Source organism: Pristiophorus japonicus, chromosome 2, assembly GCF_044704955.1.
Source record: "Pristiophorus japonicus isolate sPriJap1 chromosome 2, sPriJap1.hap1, whole genome shotgun sequence".
In the NCBI taxonomy this organism is placed as follows: domain Eukaryota; kingdom Metazoa; phylum Chordata; class Chondrichthyes; family Pristiophoridae; genus Pristiophorus; species Pristiophorus japonicus.
The window spans coordinates 326,908,602-326,919,169 of NC_091978.1; positions in this window are offsets into that span (position 1 = coordinate 326,908,602).

The window sequence follows — 10,568 nt, forward strand, 5'->3', positions numbered from 1 at the left end:
AATTCCAGGTAAGTATTGTAATATATATAGCTCCACCCAGTGGACTACTGTGGTAATGCTGCCATTGCTGTTGAAAACAATAAAGAGGGAACAGGTCACCTGACAGGTTGCTGAAATTATCAGCCACCTTAGAGCCTGTGGGCTAGAGTTTCCTCATTTTTTGCATGCTTAACGCTCACTTAACGTCCATTTTACCGCTGAAATGACGTATAACACCCAGATATCGCCCATTTAGCCACAAAATGGAAACTGACGGGCATTTTTCGGAATCTTATCGCTGAGCGTTACTTTCCCCATGTGCGTAATGCCAGGAAAAAATAATACTGCCCGCCCACTTTTTTTGGGTGGATTCATCAGAATGGGCGAAATCAACGCCCATAATATTGCCCAGCGTTACTTTTCGCGCGGAATTAACGGTGAGATTCAATAATACCACCCGTCCACTTTTTTTTGTCGTAAAGATCACATTTGCCGAAACTAGCAGCCAGGATATCGCCCAGTATCACTTTCACCTCGCACACATATCGCACACAATATTGCTCGTCCAAAAAAAGGCCCAGAAAAAGTGGAACTAACCGGAACTAATCACAGTGTTATGGACGCCATGTTCTACATCACATGTCTCATCCTTTAAAAGGCTGCTGTGCTTCAACCTCGGGGGAGTTCAGATGTACTCTGGAGGTCGTTGAAGTTGATGTGAACATCTGTACAAACATCTTAACCATACTGTAACCGATTGGAATTCATTAGGTGTCTTCTTCAGGACATTCATTGTTTGTGACCAATTGGTGGAAAGCAGAGAGCTATTGCAATGGGGCCTGTCCTTTTTCACCTTCTCTTGATGACCAATTACATGCTGCAGACTCGAGATGGCTGAAGGTATGTTCCACAGCATTACGTGCCCAATGTAAGATGTGCCAGACTGATGAGGAGGACTAGACGTTACACCCCCCGGAAGTACAAAGAGAAGCAGTCTGACCTCGACTTGTCCAACACCACCTGCCTTCGGAGACTGCGCTTCCACAAAGAGGTTATCACTGAGGTATGCCAGCTCATAAGGGGAGCTCTGCAGCCTGCCAGCACCATCAGTACTGCACTGTCCAATGAGGTCAAAGTCACCGCGGCACTGTCGTTCTACATGTCGGGTACTTTTCAGGCCACAGCTGGTGACATTTGCGGTCTGTCTCAGCATGCCACACATTGCTGCATTAGACAGGTCACTGAAGCCCTGTACGCATGCAGGAGGGGCTTGAACAGCTTCCCTATGATCAGGGAGGCACAGAGTGAGAGGGCTCTAGAATTCTCCAGAATTGCAAACTTCCCCAAGGTGCAGGGAGCAATAGACTGTATGCACATCGCGATGCGGGCACCTTTTCAGGATGCAGAGGTCTTCAGGAACAACAAGGGATTCCACTCCTTGAATGTCCAATTCATTGTCGACCACCAGCAAATTATAATGGCAGTGAATGCTAAATTTCTGGGCAGCATCCATGATGCTCACATCCTGCAAGAGAGCACTGTATCTGACTTGTTTAGCAATCAGCCACAAGGTCAATGCTGGATGCTTGGTGACAGAGGATATGGCCTTGCCACCTGGCTGATGAAGCCCCTGCATAACAACCACACCGAAGCCGAGAGGCGATACAATGAGAGCCATTCGCAATATCATGGAGAAAACCGTTGGAGTGGTTAAGCAATGTTTTAGATGCCTGGACATTCAGGAGGCGAGCTCCAATACCACCCTGAGCAGGTAGCTCAATTTGTGGTGGTGTGCTCCATGCTGCACAACTTGGCTATCAGGAGGGGACAAGCATTGCCTGATGAGTCTGACAATCCACCTCACGAGAGAGAGGCAGAGGAGGACGAGGAGACGGCACTGACATCGGCCCACACAATCAGGCTGACGCTGAAGCTATGCCCCCGCCCCCCTGTAGACCGCATGAAAGGATCCATGGTGGCATGACAGCTACAAGAGCCTTATGTCAGGAGCTCATCAATGATCGCTTTGCCTGAAAGAACGTTGGTGTTATTTACAAGGCTGACACACTGCTGGGTGTGCAGGTCATAGATCAATGGTGGGCATCACCTTGGTGACAGTTAAGTGTAATTATACCCGTTGATGTTAAGGAATCACTAGCGTGTAACGGTGCAGCTATCTGAGCCAATGCGCAACAAGATTTTGTTAAATAAAAGACATTTAAACCGAACAGTTGTCTGAAATCATCAGTATTTCTGTAAAAACCAACCCTTCGCACCGCCCCCCCCCCGTTTCTCCTCCCCACCTCTACTCCTTCCCCTTCCTCTCCGGACTCCAAACTGCCTGGCCGAGGAGCTCCTCAGGCAATGCTTCATTGGGGGGGGATGACGGTCGACCCGCTGCTTGTATGGATATGGGAGAGGACAGTCCCGAGGTGGGAACGTGCTCCAAGCCAGAAGCAAGATGTTGCTGCTGGCTACCAACTCCATGGCCTCCACCATCCCTTCCATGTTATATATTATTTGGTGGACAAAAACACAGTGTCAACTATGTTCTTGGTGCTTAGTAGGTTTTTGCTGCTGGTAAATGTCCCTCATGCCTCGCACAACAGCCAGACAAGCACACACCACAGCCACACATGGTTTCAGTCCCTCTCAGCTCCCTCTCTCTCTGTCTCCTCTTCTGCGCATGTCATGATGACTCTTGACCTCCTGAATTGCAGGAATCGAGCGTTGCCATGCCGTTGCTAAAGACAGTGAAACTTTACGGTAGAAGGTCAGCGAGATTTAACACTTCCGTCCATTTCATATCGCTCACGGTAATGCCCAATTTCAAAATTGGAGACTAAGTGCTTTGAGAATGGGTGAGATGCCGGCGATTTGAAAAGCCTTTTTTACCGCCCACGGCGGAAATAATCCCCATTTTTAGACGATATGCACAAAAGTGTAAAATCTAGCCATGTGTGTTTGTGAAGTCGTACAGAAGATATCACACTGGCAAGGAAGGATAGGATTTCTGGATAACCTAGCTGAAATTCTTGTTGGTGGATGATTCAGCCAAACGACAAAGAGACTTTGAGAGCTTCTTTGTTTTTAATAACAGCTAAAAATCCAAGGTAAATTACAAGCACACTTGACTGAACTGCCAGAGTCCAGATGGCCGTGCCTATGGAATAACAATGCACTTGGGGGAGTTTCAACGTGACTGTGAAAGTTCCGGAGCGTATGTGGAGCAGCTAGAAATGTTTTTCACCGCGAAAAATATAATTGAAGTCCTCGATGATGAAAACCGTAACTGGGTGGTGCTGGAAAGAAAACAGGCTATTTTCCTAACTGAAGCAGGGCCTGAGGTGTATGAAAAATGTGCTTGTGCCTGTCAAGTCAAAGGACACATAAATTAAGCAGATTCTAACTAAGTTAGAACAGCACTACAATCCTGAGCCCTTGGAAATTGCTGAAAGTTATTGTATTGGAATACAAAATCAATTACCTGACGAACGTATCAGTGAGTACATTGTAACATTAAAAAAGTTATCTATTCACTGTGACTTCAGAAACTTTCAGGACCGAGCATTGCGTGACTGTTTTGTTTGTGGGATGAAAAATGATGTGATCAGAAGAAAGTTATTGACAACTCCTAACTTGACTTTTGATATAGATTGTCAGACAACTATGTCAATGGACATGGCCGACAATATTCCCAAGAATTTCGTACCGTTTCCACTCGTCAGACAACCGAGGGGAATCGCTTGCAGGTTAAAAATAAAAGGCAGTTGGGCCCCAAGGTCTCAGCAACTGGCAATGGTAACAGAGCACTGAAGTCCTTCTATCGGTGCCTGGGACAACATAGTGCTCAAAGTTGTCCATATATGAAGGCAGAGTGTTTCTTCTGCCTGAAAACTGGGCATCTTGCGAATGCATGCCGACTGAAAAGTAAGTCAACTTTCAGAGAAACATAGAAACATAGAAAATAGGTGCAGGAGCAGGCCATTCAGCCCTTCTAGCCTGCACCGCCATTCAATGAGTTCATGGCTGAACATGAAACTTCAGTACCCCCTTCCTGCTTTCTCGCCATACCCCTTGATCCCCCGAGTAGTAAGGACTTCATCTAACTCCCTTTTGAATATATTTAGTGAATTGGCCTCAACTACTTTCTGTAGTAGAGAATTCCACAGGTTCACCACTCTCTGGGTGAAGAAGTTTCTCCTCATCTCGGTCCTAAATGGCTTACCCCTTATCCTTAGACTGTGACCCCTGGTTCTGGACTTCCCAACATTGGGAACATTCTTCCTGCATCCAACCTGTCCAAACCCGTCAGAATTTTAAATGTTTCTATGAGGTCCCCTCTCACTCTTCTGAACTCCAGTGAATACAAGCCCAGTTGATCCCAGTCTTTCTTGATAGGTCAGTCCCACCATCCCGGGAATCAGTCTGGTGAATCTTCGCTGCACTCCCTCAATAGCAAGAATGTCCTTCCTCAAGTTAGGAGACCAAAACTGTACACAATACTCCAAGTGTGGCCTCACCAAGGCCCTGTACAACTGTAGCAACACCTCCCTGCCCCTGTACTCAAATCCCCTCGCTATGAAGGCCAACATGCCATTTGCTTTCTTAACCGCCTGCTGTACCTGCATGCCAACCTTCAGTGACTGATGTACCATGACACCCAGGTCTCGTTGCACCTCCCCTTTTCCTAATCTGTCACCATTCAGATAACAGTTTGTCTCTCTGTTTTTACCACCAAAGTGGATAACCTCACATTTATCCACATTATACTTCATCTGCCACGCATTTGCCCACTCACCTAACCTATCCAAGTCACTCATAGCATCCTCCTCGCAGCTCATACTGCCACCCAACTTAGTGTCATCCGCAAATTTGGAGATACTACATTTAATCCCCTCGTCTAAATCATTAATGTACAATGTAAACAGCTGGGGCCCCAGCACAGAACCCTGCGGTACCCCACTAGTCACTGCCTGCCATTCTGAAAAGTACCCATTTACTCCTACTCTTTGCTTCCTGTCTGACAATCAGTTCTCAATCCACGTCAGCACACTACCCCCAATCCCAACAGCTCTAACTTTGCACATTAATCTCCTGTGTGGGACCTTGTCGAAAGCCTTCTGAAAGTCCAAATATACCACATCAACTGGTTCTCCTTTGTCCACTTTACTGGAAACATCCTCAAAAAATTCCAGAAGATTTGTCAGGCATGATTTCCCTTTCACAAATCCATGCTGACTTGGACCTATCATGTCACCATTTTCCAAATGGGCTGCTATGACATCCTTAATAATTGATTCCATCATTTTACCCACTACTGAGGTCAGGCTGACCGGTCTATAGTTCCCTGCTTTCTCTCTCCCTCCTTTTTTAAAAAGTGGGGTTACATTGGCTACCCTCCACTCGATAGGAACTGATCCAGAGTCAATGGAATGTTGGAAAATGACTGTCAATGCATCCGCTATTTCCAAGACCACCTCCTTGGTGGGATGCATTCAAGGCGATAAGTAGAAATCCCCAGAGTCTACAAGGAAGAAAAGCAACAGGATGAAGACATACATATCATCAGGAGCACGAGGGTATCTAACAGCGATTCGGAAAGTATCATCATCTACGTAGATGTTGCAAGAATCAAGATACCCATGGAAATCGACACTGGTGTATCCGTGAATATAGTACCGGAATCACTATATCTCGACAAATTGCTTGATTTCCCTTTGGAGAACTCCAACATAGAGCTGCGAGGCTACTCGGGAGAGAACATTCCTGTGGTAGGTCGTGTCACCGTACAGGTGAAATACAAGGATCAATTTCAGAGCTTGCCTCTATTAGTACTGGCAGGAGACAAGCCTGCATTAGTAGGAAGAAATTGGTTAGGATCACTGAAGCTGGATTGGAATGAAATTTTTCATGTTGAATCGAGATTTGCATTAAAAGATGACATCATCAAGAAGAATCTGAAGGTGTTCTGCAAAACAGATAGTCCAATTCAAGGCTTCAAGGCGAGGGTCAGGGTACAGAAGGATGCCAGGCCAGTTTACTGCAAACCATATGCATTCAAGGAGAAAGTTGAGCAAGAACTCAAAAGACTAGAGACTGAGAACATTATCTCTAAGATAGATCTATGTAATTGGGCTACACTCATTGTATTTAAGTCCGATGGTAGGATAAGGTTTTGTGGTGATTATAAAATAACCGTAAACCAGATTCTAGAGGGTAATCTCTCCAATACATTGCCAAATGTAGAAGATTTGTTTCCAACACTGACAGGTGGTCAGATCTCCTCAAAGTTAGATCTCACAACTGCCAACTTACAACTTGAACAAGATGAGGAGTCCCAGTCATGCTTGACTATAAATACTCATCTAGGCCTATATCAATTTAATAGGCTACCAGTTGGAGTGTCTTCCACCTCCGCCATATTTCAAGGGGTGATGAACCAGGGGCAAGGCATTGAAAGGGTAGCATGTTATTTGGATGACATACTAACCAGCAACAAACAGGCACATTCATAATAACGTAATGAATGAAGTCCTCAAATGGGTAGAGAAGCACAGAGTATGAGTGACTGTTCGCAAGTGTGAGTTAGTTCAAAACTCAGTGGAGTACTTAGGGCACAGAGTAGACAAAGATAGTTTACATCCAACCAAGGGAAAGCAGGATGCAATTAGAAATGCACCCACTCCCAAGAATGTCACTGAACTTCAATCATTTTTGGGACTTTTGAACTATTATGGGAAGTTCCTACCAAATTTGGCTACAGTGTTACATCCACTGAATGAGCTGTTGAAAAAACAGGTCCATTGGAAGTGGTCAGAAGAATGTGACGCAGCATTCAAGGAGTGGAAAAGCAAATTGGTAGAGAGCACCATGTTAGTTCACTATGACATATCTAAGGAGATCAAGCTAGCCTGTGACGCCTCTCCATATGGAGTTGGGACTGTGATCCCTGATGTACTACATAGTGAGGAGGAGAGATCAATTGGTTTTGCTTCATGCATTCTCAGTGCCAGTGAGTGTAATTATGCGCAAATTGAAAGGGAAGCTTTGGCATTAATTTTTGGGGTCAAGAAGTTCCACAAATTCTTGTATGGTTGTAAGTTTACCATCGTTATGGATCATAATCCTCTGACAGCAATCCTCCATTCAAAGTCCTCAGTTTCAACATTAGCTACAGCCCGAATGCAGAGATGGGTTTTGTCAGCATATACATATGATATTGAATGCAGACAATCAGCTAATCACAGTAATGCTGATGCAATGTCTAGATTGCCTTCCCCATCAAAAGTTACACCCAATAGTGAAGAACTGTTCTATTTTTCATACATTGAACAGCCAGTCACAGCTGAAGAGATTGGCAGAGCAACCAAACTTGACCCAGTTATTTCAAGGTGTATTATTATATTGCAAATGGCTGGCCAAACCAGGTATCAAAAAAAGATATTCATCTATTCTTCACTTGTAGGAATTCATTATCAGTTGATAAAGATTGTATCATGTGGGGTGCAAAAGTGGTTATACCAAATAAATTCAGGTCCAACATATGAGAAGATCTTCATGATCAGCACCTGGGAATGTGCTTGACCATGAGTTTTGCATGCAGTTACTTATGGTGGCCAGGACTAGATAGAGTACATCGTCAGCCAGTGTACAACATGTCAATCGGTAAGCAAGAAACCACCATCAGTACCATTACAGCAATGGAAATGACTCCGAGGTTGTTGCAAAGGTTGCATATTGATTTTGCTGAGGTAGAAGGACAGCAATTGTTCTTTATTTTTTATAGCCATTCGAAATGGGTCGAGGTGTTTCCAATGCAGAAAATAACAAGTAAAACATTAGACATTTTGCGGAGATTATTTTATTCATTTGGCCTCCCAGAAGTAATTGTTTCTGATAATGGACCACAATGTTGTTCAGAAGAATTTGCATAGTTCACAAGCAAAAATGGTGTGAAACATACCAAGGTTCCACCGTACCACCCTGCTTCGAATGGTGCAACAGAGCACACTGTACAAATTGTAAAACAGGCCCTCATCAAACAAATGTTAGTTCCAAATCCAAAGAAATGACAGTTGTCATTGGACCACAAATTGGCTAATTTTCTACTTACATATTGTAATAGTCCTCATACAACTACTGGTAGAACACCAGCAGAGTTGTTTCTCAAACGTTGTTAAAAACAAAGTTGGCACAGTCAGTTGAAGAGAGACAATTAAGACAGAAAGAGAATCATGATAGAGGTAGAGTAAAAGAGAGAAGTGTGAAATTAAATTAGAATGTGAGAGTGAAGAACCATCACCATAAATGGTTAAAATGGTTACCTGGATGAGTGGTCAAGATATGTGGTCCTCGCACATATTTGGTCAAGATGGTTGATCATGGACAGTTTAGGTCTGTTCACATTGATCATATTTTACCTACAGATGTGGAAGGAGTTCAAAGTTCGAATGATTCAATTATTTCTGACTCATCAGATAGTTTTATTACAAGTATAGTATCAGTAGCATATCCTACATCAAATGTACTAGAAACAAGCCCAAGAGAAAGTCGGAATTTAAGTTTGAGTCCTAGTCAGGCAGACAAACAGTATGAAGTTGTAGAGAGTTCAAATGTAAATCAAGGGCATACCTTGGAGGAATACTTTTCTCAGGATCAGCCTAGAATGAGTCTATGTTCCACACATGTTTGGGAAGTTCTGTTCAAGAGCAAAGGTATCCTCTTTGAAACAGAAAACAAGTGGTTAAGCTTAATTTGTAATTTTGGCTAAATAAGTCCATATCCTTTGTTATGTACACGCGCAGCGTCCAAAATCCGGAGTTCTGGATTCCAGAATGTTCCAGAATCCGGACTCCGGGACGACTCGTGGTAGGGTCATCCAAAATCCGTAAAATGTTCCGGAATCTGGACCGGACGACCCTGCTGACCTCGGGGCCTCGCCGCAGCCTGACCTCAGGCTTTGCCTCGCTGCTGCCTGACCTTGGCCCTCGCCTCGCCGCTGCCCGACTTCGGATCTTGCCTCGCTACTGCCCAACCTCAGGCCTCGCCTCGCTGCTGCCTGACCTTGGTCCTCGCCTCGCCGCTGCCTGACCTTGGTCCTCGCCTCGCCGCTGCCTGACCTTGGTCCTCGCCTCGCCGCTGCCCGACTTCGGATCTCACCTCGCCACTGCCTGACCTCAGGCCTCGCCTCGCTGCTGCCTGACCTTGGTCCTCGCCTCGCTGCTGCCTGACTTCGGATCTCGCCTCGCTGCTGCCTGATCTTGGTCCTCGCCTCGCCGCTGCCTGACCTTGGTCCTCGCCTCGCCGCTGCCTGACCTTGGTCCTCGCCTCGCTGCTGCCTGACCTTGGTCCTCGCCTCGCTGCTGCCTGACCTTGGTCCTCGCCTCGCTGCTGCCCGACTTCGGATCTCGCCTTGCTGCTGCCTGACCTTGGTCCTCGCCTCGCCGCTGCCTGACCTTGGTCCTCGCCTCGCCACTGCCTGACCTTGGTCCTCGCCTCGCTGCTGCCTGACCTTGGTCCTCGCCTCTCCTCTGCCTGACCTTGGTCCTCGCTTCGCTGCTGCCTGACCTTGGTCCTCACCTCGCTGCTGCCTAACCTTGGTCCTCGCTTCGCTGCTGCCTGACCTTGGTCCTCACCTCGCCGCTGCCTGACCTTGGTCCTCGCCTCGCTGCTGCCCGACTTCGGATCTCGCCTCACCGCTGCCTGACCTTGGTCCTCGCCTCGCTGCTGCCCAACCTCAGGCCTCGCCTCGCCACCACTTGCCTCGCTGCCCTTACCTCGGGGCCTCCTCGTCATCCTGCCCAGACACCACATCAGTGGGGCTGGCCCACCCAAAAAACTCCTTTGCAGGGCCCTGCCCCAATAATGACAACCTCAGCAGGGCCAGCTCGGCCCAACAACCTCCTCTGCAGGGCCGGCCCGCCCGAACAGATCCTTGGCGGGCCCCGCCCGACAATAACAACCTTGGCACGGCCGGCCTGTCCGAACACCACCTCTGTGGGGCTCCGCCCGACAACAACCCTGGAGGGGCCAGCCCGACGACGACATCATCAGCGGGGCCAGCCTGCCCGACAACCTCCTCAGTGTGGTCCCGCCTGACACAAACACCTCCTCGACAGGTCCCGCTGGCCCACCCAACAACATCCTTGGTGAGGCCGGCCCCACGATAACTTCCTCGGTGGGGACCCTCCCAATGACCTCCTCGGTGGGCCCCGGACGGCCCGAACAGCACCTCAGCAGTTCCTTCCCCTCTGACATTCTGAAATCTGGAAATACCCAAACCTGGGCTTGGGTGTTTCCAGATTCGGGACATCAGAAAGACGTTCCAAAGTTCGGAAAAGCGCAAAATCCAAACAGCCTCGGTCCCAAGGGTTCCGGATTCGGGACGCTGCACCTGTATAACCATGCAATTTATGTATGATGATTGTTTGTTATAATTACTTCTTCCTTAAGGAGGGAGAAGTGTAATATATATATAGCTCCACCCAGTGGACTACTGTGGTAATGCAGCCATTGCTGTTTACAACAATAAGAACATAAGAACATAAGAAATAGGAGCAGGAGTAGGTCATACGGCCAGTTGAACC